Below are 22,028 nucleotides of genomic sequence, written 5' to 3'. Positions count from 1 at the left end.
AGGCCCAGCCCTCATCTGCCTGCCCCTGGGCTCCTGAGGGAAGGAGTGTGACCAGTGGGCCACCTGACCGGGCCAAGTCCACACCGTGGCAGCTGTGGCTGGAAGAGCTCAGCAAGGCCTGCATCTCCCTGTCCTTCCTCTTCCCTTACTGGTCGTCCATCCATTTATTGAGTGCCTACTGTGTGCCAGGCGCTGGGGTAGACATGAGGACTTCAGGAATGACTGTTCCTGCTTAAAAGAACTGAAAGCTGAGAGGAAGAGAAATACTCATACAGCACTAAACAAGAGGACCGTGGAGTCCCTCCCTCTTCGGCCCTGTCCTGCAGCTCCTCCATCAATCCAGCGGTCTCCTCAGGTGAGAGGGACCCCTCTGCTCATCACTGCCCCAGGGCCCCAGCCACAGCTGGTGAGCCCTGCCTGCTCCGTGGGGTTTCTCACAGCCCGCGTCTTTGCTGGGTGTAGTGCGGATGTTGGTGTTTTTTGTCATTCTCTGGAGCCCTTGTTCCAGGGAACCCTCAGCCAGAACTGCCGGAGCCCAGCTCACCACCATCTTGGTAGGAACCAGCACTCCTCTGGCCCCAATCTGAGTCATGAAAACAGGATTTAGATGCAAATCAGCAAGTGCCACCCAACCTCAAAGGAATATTGGCCGGAGACAGCGGAAGCAGTGTCGTCTTCCCCAACGCGTCCCGGAGGGAGCGCAGCCCCCTGAGGCTGGAGCCTGTCTCCTTCCGTCTGGCTCTCTGCAGAAGGGGGGTATAACCAGATGCACACAGCTGTGCAGCTGCCCCAGCACGTCAGGGGCACCCAAGAGCTTAGGGATCCATGGCTGCCCATCTGGCCTCCTTCGGACAAAACGGAAAGTGAGGTTTAAGGTGTGCGTGCCCGTGAGGGAAGGTGAGCCTCACAACAGTGGGCCATGCATCTGCCATTGTGTCATAGTCGCCTGGCTTTTCCTTCACCACGAAGGCCCCGCGCGGACACGCAGTATTTGACTAGAGGGAGGTAGCTAGTGGAGATGTTTAAAGGTTGAAGTTCGTGCGTGCGTGTGTGTGTGTGTGTGTGTGTGTATGAGCGTGTGTGTGTATGAGCGTGTGTGTGTATGAGCATGTGTGTGAGTGTGTATGAGCGTGTGTGTGTGTATGAGTGTGTGTGTGTATGAGCGTGTGTGTGTGTGTATGAGAGTGTGTGTGTGTGAGCGTGTGTGTGTGAGCGTGTGTGTGTGTGTGTATGAGCGTGGGTGTGTGTGTGTATGAGCGTGTGTGTATGAGCGTGTGTGTGTGTATGAGCGTGTGTGTGAGTGTGTATGAGCGTGTGTGTGTATGAGCGTGTGTGTGTGTGTATGTGTGTATGAGCGTGTGTGTGAGTGTGTATGAGCGTGTGTGTGTATGAGAGTGTGTGTGTGTGTGTGTGTGAGTGTGTGTGTGGGTGTGTGTGTGTGTGTGTGTGAGTGTGGGTGTGGGTATGTGCACAATCTCCTAATGAACCTCAGGCAGGTGTGGCGTGAGGCCCCAGGTGTGGGCAGTTTTCCACTGAGAGAAGCGGGTCCTTCTCCAAGGCTGGAATCCCGTCACCGCCTGGGCCAAGGTTTGAGGTATAAGACGTTCAAGGCTGTTCCTCTGGGATGGCAGTTCCCACTCCATTTTAAAGTGGCTCCTTTTTTATTATTGTTTGCACGGCTTGCAGTAGGGGCCACGGCTTGTCTGTGTCAGGAGCACCTGAGCCCTCGTCCCTGCAGACCCACCAGTGTCACAAAGGCACATCAGGCACAGTGGGATGGCCTGAGGCTCGTATCATTGTGTATTGTTAGCCCTTGTCTTCATATCTGGAAATGGGAGTGGTATTTCCAAGGGGCCTCTCACATGAACCAAGTGAAGGCAGTCCCGGCCAAGGTGGCTTCTGGTACTCTTTTGTTGTTGTTGTTAATCCTCACATATTTTTTGCATTGCTTTTCAGAGAGAGTGGAAGGGGTTGGGGGAGGAGAGAGAGAGAGGGAGAGAGAGAGAAACATCAATGTGAGAGAGACACATCGAGTGATTGCCTCCTTCATACACTCCAACTAGGGATGTGGATTGAACCTGCAACCCAGGCACATGCCCTTGACCACGAATCAAACCGGAGACCTCTCTGTGCAGAGGTCGATGCTCCAACCACTGAGCAACACCGGCAGGGGCACTTTTGGCATCTTAACCCTCTCAAGTGCATCTTGTTTTTTTCTCTGATTCAGGGGGAAGCAGCTTCCTCCTCCTGCAGCCACGGTCTGAAACCTCCCGGCCTTCGTGCTCTGCCCTGGCGCTGCCTGGTGAGTTTGGACCCGAGTCTTCTGTGGCTGCTCCTGCTCCAAGTGGGGTAGGCTCGAGCCCCTGTGAGGCCCACAACCAGTGGGTGCTGTGGGGCTGGTGACCTTAACCCTCAGGAGACCTCCCTTCCCACGTGAGCAGTCAGAATAATGCCTCTGTCCTCGGATGTTGTTTGGGGTGAATGCACCTGGCCCCTAAGTGCCTGCTCTCTCTGCCTGCCGGGCGGGGCTCAGGAAACTGTGTGTTAAGGAGGGTCTGGAGCCAGCACAGGGGGCGATGCTGGGGCAGCACATGACGAGAGGGCATCTGCCCCACAGGTCCTGCTTGACAACCGGGAGCACACGGCTCGCTCAGCCTCCACGCTGAGCATCAGGCAGGGAGTGGGGAAGCGGGGCTCTCTCCGAGGCAGCCACCAGCTGCCTGAGTAAGGGCGAGGCGGCTTCCTTCACACACTCACTCAGCTGCTGGGGGAGAGAAGCGTCCCAGCTCAGGCCCCTTGGAGGCAGAGCAGTGCTATGGAACCCGTTCTGGTGGCCCTTCTCCTGGGCCCCAGCAGGTGGGATTTCTCCAGAAGGGCCACAAAGAGGAGCTGCAGGCCCCGGTGGCCCCGGTAGGGACGGTGGGGACCTTGGGACATGCCACAGGTTTGGTCCACAGGGAGTGAGGTAGCAGTAGCCAAGGGCACCCGGTGGCTTTTAGGGACAGAAGTGGGGACTTGAAGCCTCACCTTCCAAAGTGCCTCCTGGGCTGGAGAAAAAGCAGAAACCGGGCCAGGCCTCCCCGCTGGGCTGGGAGCCACATTCCCCCTCCTCCTTCTGGCCACACAGCCTGTCTCGGTTCCTGCTGGGCCCAGGCAACCCTCCTAAGGAAACAGCAGTCCCACGTCCACAGCGGGCGGGAGCGGGCCAGCCCCGGTTTCTCCCGGCTCTTCCCCAAGGTCCCGTTCACCGTCTGCCCACCTTCCCACCTGCTGGGAGCCTCATCCCTTTCTGGGAAAGTCTCTGGAACCTGGAGCCTCCCCTCAGAACCCAGGAAGGCGCCACAAGGCATCCGTGATCTCCCAGAACCCCTGCAGCGTCAGGCCCCCCATGTTCTGGGTCAACACACATGTCTAGTCAGACTTCACAGAGCACCTCTGCTGCTGGCTGTGCCGGGTTTGAAAAACTTCCCTCTTCCCTCCTAGGACGTAGAACGATAACTTTCACATCAATGTGTACCCAGCAACATTGCTAAATGCAGTTATTTGTCTGGTAACGATTCATTCGGTTAACTTTCCGATGTCAGCATCCAGGCTTCTGTGAGGGGCCGTTCTATCTTATTTGACCTCTTTTTCTTACCGCGGGACCCGGCAGGACCTGTGGAGAGGTGGGAGAGTGGCTCTGTCTTTTCCTGCCACGGGAAAGCGTCGTGTTTTCCACGGTGCTGCCCCAGGGCCATGGAGGCCTGTCACTACGTGATAGCCACCTCTGCCCCTCCGAGGGGCCTCAGTTCTTTTCCACGAGTGGTGTTGGCTTGCAGTAAGTGCTTTCTTAAAAACACCGACTGAAATGATCTATCCTTTCCTCCTTTATTCTACGAGCATATTGAATTACCAACCTTGAATTTTTTGAAAAATACAACTTTGTTATTATGAATTATTCTTTTTATGTAAAAAATAAACGATGCCATTAGGTTGGCTAATATTTTGTGTGGGACTATCGCATTCATGTGCGTGAGATGGATTGGTAGTTATTTTACTTGTAATGTCTCTGGTTGTTGGACACCGAGGTTATGCTGCTCATGGAGTTATTGGGGAAATATTTCTTCTTTCCATTCTTCGGACTGACTTGTGTGAGTTTGATATTAATTCTTTCCTAAACGTTTGGAAGAATTTACTACTAAAGCCACTTAGGCCTAGAGGTTTATCTGTGCGAAGATTTTAAATTGCAGAGTCCATTTCTTTAACAGAGTTAGATTTCTCCTCTTTCCTAGTGTCAGTTTTGGAAATGTGTGTTTATCTAGGAATTCACCCATATCCTCTGTATTTGAAAACATAATGGCACAAAGTGTTTCAAAATAACCGCATTACACTTAAGTATCTACAGAAGGTGTGGTGGCCTTTCTCTTTCTATTTTGATGTTCAAAATCTGTGCCCTGGCCCTTTCCTCTCCACTCTGTCAGGGTGTTCTTGGTCTTCTCAGGGCCCATCTTTTTAAAAACAATACTTTATTGTGTGGTTTTTTAGCTTCTGGTCCCTCCCGTTTCACTGGCAAATTTCCGTGGGTGCTGGCTCTAACACATGTTCTGAGGCACGTGGCCGGGAGCGTTCTAGCGCCTCTCCCCCCACTAGGCCCACAGCAGCCTTCTCGGGTGACAGGGAAGGCCCGTCGTGCTGGGTGCTGGGCCCCTTTCCTCCAATGAGGCCGAGCGTGTGTGGAGACCAGACAGGACTCCACTTCCCTCCTCTTCCTTCCCCAGCATCTGCAAGCACTGGCCATCCAACGAACGTGCAAGGGTCCAACACAGGCCAGACTCCAGGAGAGCAGCAAAGACACCAGGGCCCACCGTCGTGGGACCAGGCCCAGGTTGGCTGCCTCACGTCCACTCCCAGCAGAGGCACAAGGGGACAGAACTTCTAGTCTGTCCACACACCTGGCGCGTCACTGGTGAGTGGGTGTGGGAGCCCTTGGAGGAGAGAGGAACCCCGAGGGCGCCTTCTTCCCTGGGCTCCACCATCCTGGATGGTCCTCAAGGCTCCAGGTGACTGGCTGTGGGTGGGACATGGGGTGGGTTCAGCCAGAGCAATCTGGAGGCTCAGCCCTCATGCTCTCTTGCCTGTTTGTGTCACTACATGCTCTGCATCCAGCACCACTACCCCATGTCTGTCCCTTTGACACCAAAGGGAGACTGTGGACAAGAGGACCACAATCCTACGAAGCCCATGGACCCGGGGAGAGCAGCCCTGGGGTGGCTGGGCTCGGAGCCACCTGGCTCTGGTGCTGAGCACGGGGCAGCCCCATCTCTAGAGGCCACTTCCGCAGCCATGGGAGACCGTGGGTCTGGGATGCGTCCTCCGGGATTCAGATGACAGGAGGGAATCCACATAACAGATGAGCATCTCTAGCTGCTGTCGTCCCCACTGGCCCTGGAAGTTCACGTTTTTCTCCAAGTGGCGGTGGGTGCAGGCCATGACTGTGGGCAGGTGAGGATGTAAGAACAGGTGGCATTTGCATTGTTGACCTTTGAGCCTGGGCACATGGCCAGCCTCTCTGTCTCCCCTCACCTAAGGCCCTATCCCAGGCCTGCGCTGACTCAGAAGCTGACAGGCTCATGCCTTCCTTATACCTGGGCTTTCCCAGGCCCAGTGTGCTGTTTCCGGACGTGGACAGAGAAGGACGGCAGCAGGGACCCTGAGAGGACCAGCTGCTCCAGTCACTGAAGCCATTCGTGTCATTTCTGGGTGAGTCAGCGCAGGCCACAGTTAAAAACAAAAACACACTGTAGGTAGGGCCTTAACCAAGACCCGCTTAGTCCTCACAATTCCGGAAGCTGGATGGTCTAAGAAGACACCACACGTGGCTCCAATGCAGCTGTGAGCTGGCCACGAGGGCAGCCACAGGGCCATCATTTCCTGTCCCCACTGTCCTGGCTCCAGCTTGTGACTCATAGGCCCCCTTTCAGGGTTTTCACCCAAGAATTTTATTCCTTTTGTGTGACATTTTCAGTCATTACAAATCTATGAAAATAGACCTCTCCTTTGCCTCACTCTGATTCTTCAGAAATGTCTCCTCTCTAACCTTCATCCACAGCTTAGGTTTCTGATGAGCAAATGCCAATGCACAGAGGACCCACGGTGTTGCCCGCCTGGGAGGAAGGCCCTGGCACCCATCCCTCGGTCCATCGAAAGCACTGGTGCCTGGCGGGGGAGAGAAGTCAAAGAATTGAAAGTCCTTAGTCCTGGGTGCATCCAAAGCCGTGGGCTTGAGGCAGAGCCCGGAGAAGTCTGCTGGGGGTGGAGAGGAGGCCAGAAAGTGAGAAAGAGTGGGGATCAGAGGGGTACATGACAGGCTCTACTGGTCTCCCCAAAGTCCTCCTAAAAACTCACATGGACCATCATGGAGTGACACCAAGACCCACGGACAACCTCCTTCAGGACTGGCCACACCATCCCAGCATCCCACAGCCAGCAAGGGGTCAATGCATGCCCAGGAGAGAGGGGATCAGAGCCCCGGATGGCCCTGGGCTATGCACTCCAAATCACCAATACCACTCATCCAGAAGGAGAGGACCAGGATGGGAGCAGAGCATGGGGCTGGGCGGGGGAAGGGGCGGGTCAGAGGGGCCATGAGGACAGCCGGGACAGGGTGAGGACATCGCCACACAGCTGGGCCAAGGGCAGCGCTCTGTAAACAAGGCTGTGGAATGTTCCTGAAGATGCTGAGCAGAGACCAGAGCTGTACTCTGTGGGGAGGACTGTCTGAGTCCCATAACAACCAGAGAAACCCAGCTGGGAGGACACTACCTTTCCTGTCACTTCCCAGGAGCTGCCTGATCACTGTCCATGCAAATCCGTCAGTGTGCACAGGAAGACGCACACCATACATCCAGACACGTGCACGTGCACACACACATCACACACACTACACACACATTCAGACATTACACACACGTGCACATGCATCACAGACATGCATACACATCACACACAGATACACACATTCAGGCACCCCTCATACACACACATGCACACACACAGACACACATCACACATCCAGACAGACACACACCATACTCACATAAATGCACTCATGCACACATATACACAGACAGACACACACACTGTACACCATAAAGGCACACTCAAAGATACACAAACACACACCATGCACACGCACTCGCCATCACCTTTTCCTGCCTGACACGCATGACTTTCTCACAGACCTTTACGTTTTTTTTCTTTGTTTCTGTTTAATTTTCTTCACTCCGATCATTTCCAGTTCCTTTTCTCTGACTGCTTTCCCATGATGTCTATTCTTAGATTCTTTTAAATTTAGTCTCCATTTCTGAAATTGCCTTTCCTTTGTTTTTCGCAGTAATTCCTGATTTCATGTGTGCCTGTTATCTGGCTACATCGCCACTAGCTTTTCTGTTTCTGACTTATCCTCTTGTTTCAAAGTTTAAATATTGCCTTCATTTCTTTAATTCATTTTGAAGTATCTTATGGGGTAGGTTGCAGTCCGGGTGTGTATGCATGTGGTGTGTGTGTCCCAAACAGTCAGCATCAAGATATATCCTAACAAGCTAAACTCTAAAGATAAGGGGGAAATCCTTTGGACATTCAAACAAAAAGAGCCCAAATTTGTTTACAAAGGAAAGAACATAAGATTGGCATTAAATGTCTCAATAGCAACTCTTTGCTAGAAAACAATGAAGCAACGTTTTAAAAATACTCCAGGGAAGAAAATGTGAGCCAAGAAGGCTGACTCCAGCCAAGCAGCTCTGTGAGAATAAAGGCAGAAGAGGTCATAAATTTGCAAGCACTCAGGGAGTATCGGCCCCCTGAGCCCTTCCTGAAGAATTTACGAAGGAACCAACTTCCAACAACCACAAAACAACTGGAGCGGCTTCAGCACCGCTCTGAGGACGGGCCTGGGATGTGTGTGCTGGAAGAGCTAAGACAAGGGACCCCGACAAGGGTCACCAGAGAGGATGCACATGTTACAGGTTGCAGTATAGAAAGTGCAGTTAACATGAATCAAATAAACTTGTAATCCCCGCACAGCGTTCCCTCACCCCACTGCCTGGCGCATGCGGGGCTTGGGAGAGGAGGCAGAGACCCCTCGGCCGCGGGGCCCGCTCTCGGAGGCTCACCTCCTCAGACCCTCTTAGCAGGCCTCTGTGCTCAGCTGCACTGTGGACCCTGACCCCTAGCTGCACCTGGAGGGCACCAGGCACGCCACAGGCGGATGTGTGTGCTGTGTGCCATCCATCCCGGGGCCGGGGTTGCCTCGATGTCAACTTCTTACGTAAGATCATGTCGTGTTTACTTTTTAGTGAACTGGTACCATGAGCCTTTCCAGGCAGGACCACAAAACTTCAGCAAGACCTCTCATGCTTCCTTCCTCTGAAACCCTTTATCAGTAAGTACATCAGGGTGTCGGGATTTATCGCCCAGATGGTCCTCCACCTGGACCAGGGCCATCCGACAGAATGCACTGCAAGCTCATAGGCGAATTTTCTAGTCGTCACATTAAAAGCCCCAAGGAAACAGATGACATTAATTTTAATAATATGGTATTTGACCCCAAATATTACTATTTCAGCATGTAACCCAAATCTAAAGTTGTCTCGCATTCTTTCTCAGTACTGCATGTTCCCAATCTGGGCCTCACACTTGCTGCACAGCTCTCCCTGGGGGGCGGGTTTCCGGTCAGTGGCCGCCAAACGGCACACTCAGGCCTCGACTTCTCCCTTCACCTTCAGATGCTGCCAAGCCCACCACAGAGAGCCTGTGCTTGGTTTATACGGCCTGGGGTGGGGATCCAGTGTGAGCCCTGCCCCCTGGGGCCCCAGGCTGAGAATGAGTGAGGTCCAGGGCCAGGAACACATGGTCAGGATGGGTAAGGACCCCTGAAGACCTGCCTTGCCCTCCATGCTCTGCTCCCCCCGCATTGACTGTGAGCCCTGCGTGCGTGTCTGGCATCAGCTCTGAGCTCAGCACTCAGGCATGTGCACAGCCCTCTGCTGAGGCCCGGGCAGGCGCTGTCCTGGGCCCAGGGGGACGCTGCCCCTCTGGAACATCCTGCACACCCAGGCCACAGACCATCCTCCCAGAGGGTCCTCACATACCCACTTAGGATGCTTTTCCTCTGGCCTGGGCCTGTGTTTCCTGACAAGAAGGACTGATGGCCAGTGAGGCCTCTCAGCTCACCCGAGCCTCTCCCTGGGCGGTGGAGCCTCAGACGGGCCCAGGCCTTGTTCCTGGTGCCAGCAGTGTCCTCCGACCCTGGCCTGTAGTTGGAGAAGAGGCAATGAGGGGGACCGGGAGGCAGAGGGATGGCCTCAAGAACAGAGTGGGCACTGAGGGTGAGGCAAAGCCTCGGTGGGGGACTCCACGCCCTGGATAATGGTAGAATGGCCCTGGCTTCTCCCAGCTGCAGCATGGTCACAACAAGGGGCCGTTGTCAGAGCCATCACAGCCCTGTGCAGACTCAGACGCTGGCGGGAGCTCTCTGCAGCCAGTGTCCTCGCCTGGGATCCCACCCTGGATTCAAACCCCTGATTTAGGGAACAGGTTTTTTTTTTCACAGATATCTTTTTGCCTGGAAAAAGCTCTGCCCTGCCGGTTTGGCTCACTGGAGAGTGTCGGCCTGCAGAACTGTGGTCACTGGGAACTGAGGCTGTGAGTGCCCTTGAATCTGATTGGGGTACAAGCCCTACATGGGCTGGTCACCTGCACTCTGTGGCCCAAAAGGCAGAGTGCTGAGTTGACAGGTAGCTGTAGGGATAGCCAGCAAACCCAACTAAGGACCTCCCAAAGGCTGCTCCCCAGTGGATTCAGAGGAGCCCTGTGGGCCCCGCACTTGGAGCTGGCACAGAGAACCCAAATCAGAAGACCCGAGTCTTCTATGGGGCTGAGGGCTGTTCCATTTGAAAGGCCCTCCCTTGTTGTGCGAGTCAAGGAAGAGGTTTTAAAACCATATAACTGCGCCCTGGCCAGGCAGCTCAGTTGGTTAGAACATCCTCCTGACATGCCAAGGTTACAGGTTGCTCTCCGGTCAGGGCAGATACAAGATTCAACCAGTGAGTGCTTAAATAAGTGGAACAACATCTATGTCTCTCTCTCTCTTTCTCTCTCTCTCTCTCTCTCTCTCAAATCAATCAATTAAAAAATTTAAAAACCATATAATTGGAGGCAGGAGTCCATTTTCATTAAAACAACTTCCACGATGTAGCAGCAAATCGTGCAGCTCTGGGATTACAAAAGCCGCACGGGAACAAAAGGGACGTGCGTCACCTCGGTGCACACAGTGGGGAGGAGGTGCTCCGACACATGCGCCCAGCCTGTTCCGTGTGCATCGTCTTTACCATCCAAAACAGCGCATCTCAGAACAAGAACTGGCGTTCATTAGGCGAGGCAGCATCTGCCAGCTGTGGTTATTTCCTGTCCAGAGCTGCCTGGGGGGAGAACTAGGGGAGTGGCCCCCTCTCCTCACTCCCACCCGAGAAGGCACCCTTTGTTGAACTACAAAGGGAAAATAAATGAGGCCATACTTGATTTAAAGCTGAGTCTGTTGTGTCTCCCACTGGATTGATCTCCCGCCAGCCAGATGTGGCCAGACTCCGCCCCGAGAGCTCCAGCGTGGCTGGGTGTTTCTGGCAGGGAATCCTGGGTTTGGGGCCACGTTGTTTCAATGAACAATTTGTTCCCTGTTAGCCTCAGAGGCTAACACTTTCACAGGTGGCCTGGGGGTTCCCCACCCAGCATTTTTCATTTTGCAGTTTGAGCAGGAGATGGGGAGACGGGACAGAGTTTGGCTGGGGGCGACCACTCCCTGCTTCCTGGCAGCGTGGGCTCCGCAGCTCAGGCATTTGCAGAACAATAGGAACCGTGTCTCAGCTGACAGACAGCAGGACAGATGGTGCCATTTTCTTCCACAAGGGATGGCGCTGGAGCCAAGGAGGTTGGTGCTCCTGCCCACGCTGCACAGGCCCGGGTGAGGGGGCCTTCCCAGGCCTCTCGCATCTGTGGGCCAGGTCTGCAGGTAAGCTCCAGCCTTAACTGCCAGCCATCCTGGCCCCACCTCAGACCACTTTCTGGACTCTGACTTCTGAGGGGAGTCCTGGTGGTGTGCATGGAAATCAATGCTGTCATGACCTCACCGCAGATATCACACTGGGTGAAGTTGAAGGGAGGGTAGATGTCTCCCACTTTTGGAGGCTGACGAGGGACCAGTGACCTCTTTGCAGTCACACCCTGTGGTCTGAGTGATACCTGACGTGGCTGTCAGGGGGTCTGCTTTAGAACCTGTGGATCCTCCCTCTCAGCTTCAGCAGAGTCAGTGAGTGTGGACCCCATGTCTATGCCCAGACACCTGTCCCAGAGCGGGTTTCCTGATCGTGTGAGCTCACGTTGCAGCCTTGCATGTGGCCCTTTGAATCTGTTTGCATGGGGCCAAGCATTTCTGCAACGCCATTCAAGACCAGAGTCTCTAGGTTCACAGGCCCCGGGAGGGCCTTGTAATGCATGTAGTCAATTCTCAGGAAAACCTGCAGAAGGAAAATATCCTGTCAGTCAAGACCACTCCTCCTTCCACCCAAGGCCCCTCCAGCTCAGATGAAGGTCAGGCCACCACTCTCCGAGCCAGAGGGAACGTGGGGACGTGGGGCATGGGCGCAGATGGAAAAACCGTGATCACATGAGGCTGGAGGCCTCTGTCAGAAGTTCTTGCTTTTTAAGAAAGCATTGAAGATCCCTGAAATGTAGTAAAGAGACAAATGCCACATCTCTGTGTGGCTGCCACTGGTTAAATTTGAGACATTTGGGCAATAGAAAAAAATGAGGATAATGGATTATAAAATACTAAATTTTCATATATCCATGCATTCCTAGAGATACCTGAGAGAGGGAGAGAAGAAGAGGGAGAAGGAGAGAGAGAGAGAAGGAGAGAGAAAGAGAGAGAAGAGAAGAGAAGAGAAGAGAAGAGAAGAGAAGAGAAGAGAAGAGAAGAAAAAAATAGGTAGCAAAAATAACTATTTGAAATACTTCCGAAACCTTGAAACATACGTCTAGGTAACTCCTGGGTCACACAGAAGTGAGAACACTTTGGAGTGGGTGCTGTAGGGTCCCGCAGGACCAGTGCCGGGGAAATGCATTAAATGCTTATATTGGAAAAGAAGAGGGGTCATTATGAGCTAAGCATGGCGCAAGAAGTTATGAGAATCACTGGACCATAGGGCAGGCTAGACAATAGGAGCAGATTTGACCGACGTCCTTCTCCACACCCTCTGTCTCCACCCAGCTGGGGCCGATGCCCTCTTTACACAGGATGCCCTCTGTGTCCTCCCTCCATCTGTCCTCTCTCCCAGGACCCTTTCCTGCTGAGCTGTCTGATCCCTGAGCCAGGGTCACTGGGCCAGGGTCTGGGAAGGGGAAGGAAGTGGCCTGGCCCAGCCCGGAACGTGAGCCACTGTGCCCAGCCAGACACCTTCCTTGTGGCACTGGATGGGTCAGCGGGGCCAGGACTGAAGGAGCATGGGAGTGGCGCTTCAGTCCTGCCTTTGACCAGCATTGTGATGGGAGAGAAAATGTAAGTCAACAAAACACAGATCCACATCGGATTCTGCACAAGGTCACTGCGTGAGCATCCTGGAAGCTTTCACACCTGAGTGTTGGCTGGAGCCACTCCCTTGGTCGTAGCCTGGCAGTGATAGGTGGTCCTGCTCCCCTGGGGCAGCCGGGATGTGGCTTTGTTCCCTGAGTGACAGGTCAGCATCACTGCAGGTCCCTGCCCACCGGGGCCCACTTGGCGGCTGTTGCTGGTGTTGCTTCTTGGCTTCCCTGTTAGGGCCCAGGGCACCCTCTGACTTCCTCTCTCAGAGAGCACCCCAGGCCCCAGTTTGACAAGACCCGGTTTGGCAGAGTCGATGGCTCCTGGGGACCTGCTGTTTCAGCGGCTGGAACTCCCGCAGAGCTCAGCATGGCTTTTCTGCAGCAACACCCGTGCTGCGGGGCTCCGTGCAATGGGACGTGGGCTCTGGGATCCCGGCAGCTGAGCCACAGGAACTCTCCAGCTGGCCCCAGGTGAACCAGGGCACAGGGCCGCTGGCCCAGCTACCCCAACCGTCTTCTCTTTTCCCTTCAATGTCACAAAGAGATTGAGAGGCTCCCCGCAGGCTCCCAGGTAGGCCTCTCCTGGAGCCAACCGTGCATGCTCCCCGCAACCAGTCCCAACACAGGCCTCTCCCAGCCCGCCCTCCTCATGCTGCGTTTTCCCACCACAAACAAGACAGACAGAAAGTATCCTTCCCGAGAGGCAGCGTGCAGTAACGGCCTAGGTGTGTCGCGGACGTCCCCCGACGGGCCATGTGTTGGAGCCACCACAAAGAGGGTCAGGTCACCACCTGCCCAGGGCCCAGGTTCTGCCTGCCCTTCAACAGAGAAGCTTTGTTTCACCTCATTCACAGATCGGGCTTCTGGGTGAGATTTCTTCTGAAGGAAGTTTTGATGGATTTTTAAAAATATGAAAACCACTGCAAAGAGGTGAAGAGCTGAGTTCTTTATAAAAAGAAAAATCCGATTTTGATCCCAGACCTCACTTGTGACCAATCCACATTGAACGACTGACATTCCCCTTAACCCCAGGCTCTTGTCTGAGGCGTAGAGATGCCTCTGGAGCTCTTGTGAGCTGTTGTGAGGACATTGGAAGGCCAGCCACATGTCCCCACCTTCGCTGCACGAGTCGCCATCTCGGGCATCTGTGCCCTGGGCACATGGCAGCCCATGATGCTCACTCCGGTGAGTGCCAGCCGGATCCAGGCACCAGACAGGCAGGACTGAAGGGCTGTGTTGGCCACACTGACCAGGTGCACCATCTACACTCCAGGAACCCAGATCTAGAGAGGGTTAAACATGGCAAGAAGGAGAAAAGAACTTCTCTTCCAGGGATGGGTCCAGATGGTCCGAGACCCTGCTGGAACAGCCGTTGATTCCTCCTGCGGCTGCCCCGCTCAGGAATCCAGTCCCGGCTCAGGCTCTTTCTGGCTGGCAGCCTCAGATGGGTTATTTCATCTCAAAAGCCACATTTTCCTGTGCTATAATATGTTTAATATGCTATCCATTTTTCCGCCCCCACATCTCTCACACCCACCAGGCTAAGTTTTGCCTGGGAGGAGAGGAGGGAGGGAAGGAAGCTGGAGGAGACACAGAAGAAGCTGAACGTGGCTGGGGTCTGGCCCTTGCCCCACGTGGAGCCAAATCCAAGGACCCCACATGAGTTCAGGGACCTGAGAGGAGACTGGCCCGTCATTGCCCGCCCCCCCACCCCCCGCACGCCCCCAGTGGAGTCTGGGAAGACAGATTTTCCTGTGCTGCAGGAGGCAGGGATGGGCCTGCCACGGACACCTGACGTGGCCTCTCAGAGCAACCAGCGAGTGTGCACCAGGAGGCAAGACTGCACAAAGCCTGGTGTCGGCCCGTCCCACCCCAACTCCACGGTGTGACTAGGAGCCCAACCCGCGGAGTGCAGCCTGGATGGAAGCAAGATGTCAGCTGAACAGCCCAGCCTGAGCCAGACATGGTGGGACAGCGAGAACGTGAAGCTAAAAAGCACATAATAAACATCCTCAGAGAAGTTTGGAGCAGCAAGTTAGCAGGCCAGGCACCTGCCAAAACAGCAAAGCGCCAGTGACATTAAGTGTGCCTCCTCTCCCGGCTGGTGTGGCTCAGTTGGTTGAGCATCGTCCTATGCACCAGGAGGTCGCTGGTTCAATTCCCAGTCAGGGCACATGCCCAGGCTGCAGGCTGCATCTCCAGTAGGGGGTGTGCAGGAGGCAGCCAATCCATGTTTCCCTCTCATCGATGTTTCTATATCTCTTTCCCTCTCCCTGTCTCTCTCTAAAATCAATAAAAAACATATTTTTTTAAAAAGAGTGCCTCCTCCAAGGCCTCCGTCAGCTGGCAAGGATGGGAGGATGCTCAGAGCCATCCTGGGGAAGCCATCTGCCCGGCTGCATCTGAGCACCAGCCTTGTGGCCTCACAGAGAAATGTGAAGACAGACTTGACAGAACCCAGATGCGACATCGCAGTGAGGAAGGGGAGGAGAGCAGACAGCTCCAAATGTGTGAATAGGCCGACACAGATGGTGGCTGTGAAAAGGGCAACCAGGGCTCGGGGTCCGAGGTCGAATGCAGCGGTAGCACAGGCATCGGGAGGACCGACAGGCACGCAGCTTCCCAGGTGCTCTGCACTTTCCAGCGGAGGCCCAGGTGTTCAGAGTCTGAGGAGCACATCACACCCCACAGCAACCATGGCAACAGCAGAGGGTGTAACTTCCACGATAACAGAATAACAAGGACACGTCATCAGATCACTCTGGAGACGAGGAAGGGGGTGTAGCAGGGAAGGAGCAGTTATGAAGAGAATGAGTCAGAAACATCAGGAATGAGAGGCCCAGTAGCTGAAATGCAGAACTCGGAGGGGTAAAGGCTTCCAGGGCCCCAGCCGCCGGGTGAGCCCAGCCAGGTGCAGGCGCATGAGAGAGAAGTGAGAAGAAAGAAGGCACTAAGGACAGAAGGGCACCGCATCCGAGGGGTCCCAGAGGAGAGAAACACATTGGTGAACATGGAAAAACATAAAAGGATGTATGAAAAGAGAAACCAGGCTGTGACTGGCAGGTGCCCTGCATGCCAGAGGACACAGGGAGGAAAACACCCCACCTATAACCATTGTCCTAACAATTAAGAGCATAAAACCAGGGAGAAAAGTCCAGATGCTCCAGGGAAAGGACCCTGCAGACAGCAGGATTGGCATCAGCTGTGCCTCTCAGCCCCGAACAATGGAGCCAGGTGCCAAGTCCATGGGGGCCTGGGACTTTACAGGAGCCACAGTGCAAGGAGGACACAAGGGTGAAATGGCTTGGGGAGTTCAGGACCCACAGACCCTGTGTGAGAGCATGAGGGCGACCTGAGGGGACACAGGAGAGGGGTGCTGATGATGACCAGCTCAGGTTGTCGATGGGAAACAGCCCAACTGCGACCCGGACAAGTCCAGAGCAACGGAAGAATAAAGATGACGCACAACCTCAAACCAGCCCAAGAAAACCTGCTCTCCACGGTGGAAGGAAAAGAAAGCCACAGAGGCCAAGTGTGGGCAGTGACGCAGATGGGAACCTGTAATTTGAGGGGACAGATGGCGAGCCCCCAGATTTCAGATGCTTCCGCTCTAAGGGGAGACAAAAAGCGGTGCCCGCCCTCCCACCCTGCTCAGAACTCCCCGTCAACTCAAGACAAGAACAAAGCAAGGTTGGCTGAGAACCGCTTTCTTAGGGTGAGTTTCTTAGTGCTGCTCGGTGTTTGAAAACCTGCAGCCTCCTGAAGGACAGCGTCTGGCATTGGCTGCACACCTGGCCTTCTGTGCGCTGTGTGCTGTGGCCCCAGAGCCACCGCTGCTAGTCACGTGGCCCTGGCAAGGCTGCACCAACTCTGTCACTCACCAGCATAACTGGGAAACCTCAAGTAGGGTTTATGGGGGGGGGGGGGCAAATGGGGCCCATGTAAGAATAACATGATGCACGAGGCAGGCGGCTGCCCTCACGCCCACCACGCTCATCCTTGGAGCACTTCAAGAAGCACCATCAGGAAGACGCTGACGACGCCTTGCCACGCTAGCAGTCAGAAGCTGTGCGACACAGCACTTGCCTAGGACCAAACCAGAGAGGGTTGGACCTGCATTGCCACCATGTGCCCACCATCCAGATATCATTGCTGACATGTACACATAAGGAACTGTTTGACATTGAAACGGGGAATCAGAACTGTTGGACATTGAAATTGGGACTCAAACATTTTTTGTTATTATATGTCTATTTCTAGTCTGCAGAGGCAAGATTTTTTAAAGGAAAGAAAAGGGGGAAAAATAGATACAGAAGCAAAGAAGCATTGAACAGACTGTCAAACTACAGTGGGAAGGCAGAGGAGGTTTTGGGGGGGAGGGGGGCTGTAAGAGATCAACCGAAGGACTTGTACGCATGCATATAAGCATAACCAATGAATAAAAGACACTGGGGGGTGGGGCAGGTAAAGGCATGTACTGTGGGGAAGGGGAGGGTGGGGGGAGGTCAATGGGGGAAAAAAAGAGACATATGTACTACTATTTCTTATACTTCAAACAATTTAAAAAAAATGTAAAAAAAATAAAATAAAAATAAAAAAATAAAATAAAATAAAAAATTTCTTTATTTAAAAAAAAAAAAAAAAAGAAGCACCATCAGTGTCTGGCTGGTGTGGCTCAGTGGTTGAGCATCGACCCATGAACCAAAATGTCACTGGTTCGATTCCCTGTCAGGGCATAGGCCAAGGTTGTGGGCTCATGCAGGGGACATGCAGGAGGCAGCTGGGGACATGCAGGAGGGGACATGCAGGAGGCAGCTGATCAATGTTTCTCTCTCATCAATGTTTCTATCCCCTCCCTTCCTCTCTCTCTAAAACAAATTAAAAAAAAACATTAAAAACAAACAAAACAAAAAATAAAAAACACCAAAAATGTACTCTTGTCTTGAAATACCCCCCAGTAACGTGTGAGGCCGTTATCCCATCGTTTGGATGAGGTGCCTGGACTGAGCACAGAATGGACTCACCCAGCCATTGCAGGTCAGCCGAGGCCAGGCCAGCTCAGAGTGTGGGGGCCGTGAGGATGTGAGCAGCTCCCTGGGATCCTGGCCTGTCACAGAGGGGTCAGCCTTGGTGCTTGGGAGCACCCCACTTCCTAAGGGTCTCCATGACTGAAGGGTTTATGCTGTGCAAACAAGGTGTCAACTCCAATTTCTTACAAAAGTGAGGTGAAGGGTCTGCTTGGTAGATACACACAATTTAAGACCAAAGCCTTTGATCATTTTAACCTGACAGGTCCTCGTTCACTGGCTGGAAGTTTAGCTCCCAGTAATTATACTTGTTTCTTGTGCTAAGTAAACAATGAGCGGGGAAAACTGGAAAGTACACAATTGGGACACGGCGAACACGGTTTCTCCATCTGTCCATCCAGCCCAAGAAATGGCCTTACTTCCTTCTCATTCCAAAAACGAAGCTGAAGAAAAGCTAGCTAGAACATTTGCCAATTGTTCTTCAAAGGGAAATGAAAGAAGTCACGTGTCTCAGTAGAAACCATAACAAACCTGTGACAGGCTGGTGGGCCAGGAATTGGCTTTCCTGCTGGACCTGTGTGGTTTCCGCCTTCCTGACGCTGAAGGTGCTGAGGCTTCCCGGCTCTCGTGCGGGCAGCCCGCTCTGTCCCATGCGCCCAGAAAGGGGCTACTAGTTGATGATGTTGCACTGTCTTATCATCACCATCAGTTCCCTGATTTACTCTACGAAGTTGATAGCAAGGCTGCAGTTCATCCCCCAAGCCCAGTCTAGAGCAGCTGGTGTAACGGGCAGGGGGAGGCCTGGATGTAAGGATGAGGGCCTCTGCCACATGACCACCGTGTCCTCTCAGCAGACCACTCTGTTCCCTTGAGAAGGAAGCAGCGTGGGACTGAATGGTGGGCCACAGGGTGGCCACGCCCTCCCTCTGAACCTGGTGCAGAACACAGACACGCCGCTGAGTGGGTGCTGAGGCCCAAGTACAGTTTGGCCGAGTTTATGCAAAGAGAAGAAAATTGAGCCAGAAACAGCCGATTCTGGCAGGACGGTGGTGTCCTCGCCGAGTGCTACCTGTCTTCCCCCTGAGGTGAGGACCCTGGCCAGTCCATCTCAGAAAGGAGGGCCCAGCAGGGTGTGCCAGGCCCCAGCAGAGACTGGGCCTGCGAGGCAGAGAGCTTCTGGCTGGTATTTCTTTTCTTGGAAAATGGCTCCTTCGTGCTCCTGGACGTCTAAGCCCCTCCCTCTGATCGGGAGGCCCCAGTTTGCTGTCTTTTCTGAGCCACTGAAGGGGCGCTCCCCACCCCCCTTTGCAGTGTTCCGGGATGGCTCCTGCTGTCAGGATCGTTCATGGCAATTGATCAATTCGGGGCCCTCCTGGGTGCCTGGAGCCAGAGAAAAGAACTCTTTCTGAAATGACTAAAAGGAAATGTTTTGTGTGTGTGTTGTTTTAAAGCAACAACCAACAGTTAGATCTAGCCCCTTAGTTGGGTTTGGGGCCGTCCCTGCTAGTGGGATCCAAGGCCACTCAGACGTCAGCCCTTTTTCCTCAAGTGGGGAACTGTGGCCGAGTTGCCGGAGACTTCAAGTGTGGGCAGGAGAGACGGGGTGATAGGCTGTGTGCGGTGGAGTCAGCAGTGACAAGGCCTGAGCCCATGGAGGACAGAGCTGACAGCTGGGGCATGAGGGACACGGAGACTCTGCCTGGGGAGCTGACCGGTAGGGAAAACATAGACCCTGGCAACAGAAGCAAGGCAGTGGCCCTTGCTCTGCAAGAGGGAGAAGCCGCTGCATGCTGGGTTGTCGACACCCGCAAGCCCACAGCTACCTTGCAAGGCCGGTCGGCAGTTTCTGAGCCCTTTCCATCTGCCCACAGCCGTGCACAGGACTGATGGGGATTGGCCATCTCATCATTGCGTGTCCAGGCGAAATCAGAGAGAGCATGGTGGTTGTGGGCCAACACATCTGGGCAGACACTGGGAAGCTCAGCTACACACATGCATGTGTGAGACTGTGTGTGTGCAATCACATGCATTTGATTGTGTGCATGTGGTTGTGTGCATACAATTGTGTGTGGTTGTCTGTGTGTCCCAGGCCTACCCAGTGGAAGCCAAGTCCTGCCATCTGTCCGTCCTGTTGGAGTCCTTCTGGCACAGTCCCTCCTGTCTTCAGGAGGAAAGCTGAACTAAACACACAGGGTGTGGGTACTCAGTTTCCTAAGAATTGGGTAACTTGGACTTAGGTTCTCTTGACTGACACAAGGACCGTGAAATGCAGAGTGCCACCAGCAACATCACCCACATACCACACCCCCTGTGAGCAGGGCCCCAATCCCACAGGCTGGAGCTTCTCACACAGATGCACCCACCACCCGAAGTGACAGGTGACACCATTCGATACGGTAAATGAGGGAAGAAGAGTCCTCACCCGCTCCCAGGACAGCTGCAGGCTCAGCTTGGGGTCACAGGGCCAGAAAGAATCATGCTTGTATTTTCTGCTAAGTCTGAAGATGTGCTCTGGGCTCAGCCAACTTATTGTCTGGTCAGGCAGAGAGGCCCCAGCATCCTCTAAGCCAGGCACGCAGCTGTGTGATTCTGAAAACGTGGATGAAGTCAGAGCAAATGCTCCCTCCACTGAAACTTTCCACAGAGCCACCCGGGGTCACAGAGTCTGGGGTGGGGAAGGGCACTGGCTGGCAGGTGGCAGCCTGTCCCAGGGACATGTGGGATGGGTGTGTCCGTCAAAGGTGATCTATGATGATGCAGTTCTGTGTCCAGAATATTTTATCTTTTCAAAAAGATAAATACATGAGGACTATGAGAAACTGTTTAAAAGCTGTGAATGCCTAAAACTTATAAGCCTAGGTGTTCCCTGCCTGAGCTTAATGCTGTTCTTTCTTTTCTTTCTTTCTTTCTTTCTTTCTTTCTTTCTTTCTTTCTTTCTTTCTTTCTTTTTTTCTTTCTTTCTTTCCTTCCTTCCTTCTTTTTTTGTTAATCCTCACCTGAGAATATTTTCTCATTGATTTTTAGGGAGAGTGTTAGAGGGAAAGACAGAGAGAGAAACATCAATGCGAGAAAAACACATCGATTGGTTGCCTCTTGCATGTGCCCCGAACAGGGCCCAAGCCAGGGAGGAGCCTGCAACCAAGGTACATGCCCTCGACCAGAATCAAACCCGAGACCTTTTGGTCCCCAGGTCAGTACTCTATCCACTGAGCCAAACCAGCTAGACTCTAGCAGGGGTCCTCAAACTTTTAAACAGGGGGCCAGTTCACTGTCCCTCAGACCGTTGGAGGGCCGGACTATAGTTTAAAAAAAAAAACTGTGAACAAATTCCTATGCGCACTGCGGGCCCGGGATGAGTCGGCTGCTAAGCAGGACAGGCAGCGGCACCCGGCGGGCTGGATAAATGTCCTTGGTGGGCCGCATGTGGCCCGCAGGCCGTAGTTTGAGGACCCCTGGTGAGCCTTTCAAAGAGATACTTGCCCAGCCCAGCCTGGGGGCCAGCCAGCCTGTGGAGGTGAGCCAGGTGTCGCCCATCTTCTTGATGAGTTTCACCTCCTCACCCAGGAAGTGGTTCTGCAGGAAGTCACAGAGCTGAGGGTCTGTGCAGGTAGAACTCAGGGCCTGCAGCTCCTGAAGGACCTGGTTCAGGTTCCTCTCCAAGGCCAGGGCGGCTTCCATGGCGTCCTGAGTTTTGCCCACTCATCTTGGGAGGCTTCAGCACGTCCTGGAAGAGAATTCGGCCACAGCCCTGGTTTGCACCTTTAAGAGATGCTCAGCACCCTTGCGCTTCTTCTCCCCAACTCGCGGAAGAAGTGGCCCACGCCCTGGAGTGCCACATCCTCACGGTCAAAATAGAAGCCCAGAGAGAGGTAGGTGTGGGCGGCCGGCAGATGCAGGTCTGCCAGGCAGTTGACCACAGCCTCCACCTCGGAGGAATAATTCTGATGAATCTGGGAGCTCATGATTGTTCGGCAGCAAGGAGTTAAGGTAGAAAAACAACAATAGTGTGTTGGCTGGTCTTAGAGGTGGTTCTGAAGATGGTGACTGGATAAGATGCTGGAGAGTGGCCGGAGGCTGGAAGGGGCGTCCCTGGGTCTGTTCTGTCCAAACACTATTGAAACAATAGTTATGAAGTTATAAAAATTAGCTTGCCTATCCAAGCCACTGGCTGAGGTATCTGGGGAGGGGAAGAGGGTGGCATAGGAGGTGTGAGAGTAAAGAGAAGGTCCCATGCTCTTAGGATAGAAAACTCTCAGAGTCTTTCTGTGTTTTGAACTTTGAACTCTGCAACTACTGGTGACAGCAAGTTCATTAAATCACTTCAAGAGTTGAAATAGCCCGAACGGATGTGGCTCAGTGGTTGAGCATCAACCCAGGAATCAGGAGGTC

General features: G+C 53.7%; 1 pseudogene across 1 annotated transcript in view; it reads right to left on the bottom strand.

The window, feature by feature from the left end:
• Positions 1–21,601, bottom strand: part of LOC308252775 (ferritin light chain-like) — a 46,881-nt pseudogene extending 25,280 nt beyond the window's left edge. The window contains exon 1 of the transcript in view: positions 21,090–21,601. The product of the transcript in view is annotated as a ferritin light chain-like (transcript). The remainder of the gene's footprint in view (positions 1–21,089) is intronic.
• Positions 21,602–22,028: the final 427 nt, after the last annotated feature.

The sequence above is a fragment of the Plecotus auritus genome (assembly GCF_963455305.1).
Source record: "Plecotus auritus genome assembly, chromosome: 7".
Classification (NCBI taxonomy): Eukaryota; Metazoa; Chordata; class Mammalia; order Chiroptera; family Vespertilionidae; genus Plecotus; species Plecotus auritus.
The sequence above is the reverse complement of the archived record's forward strand: the minus strand, read 5'-3'. Positions and strand labels throughout refer to the sequence as shown.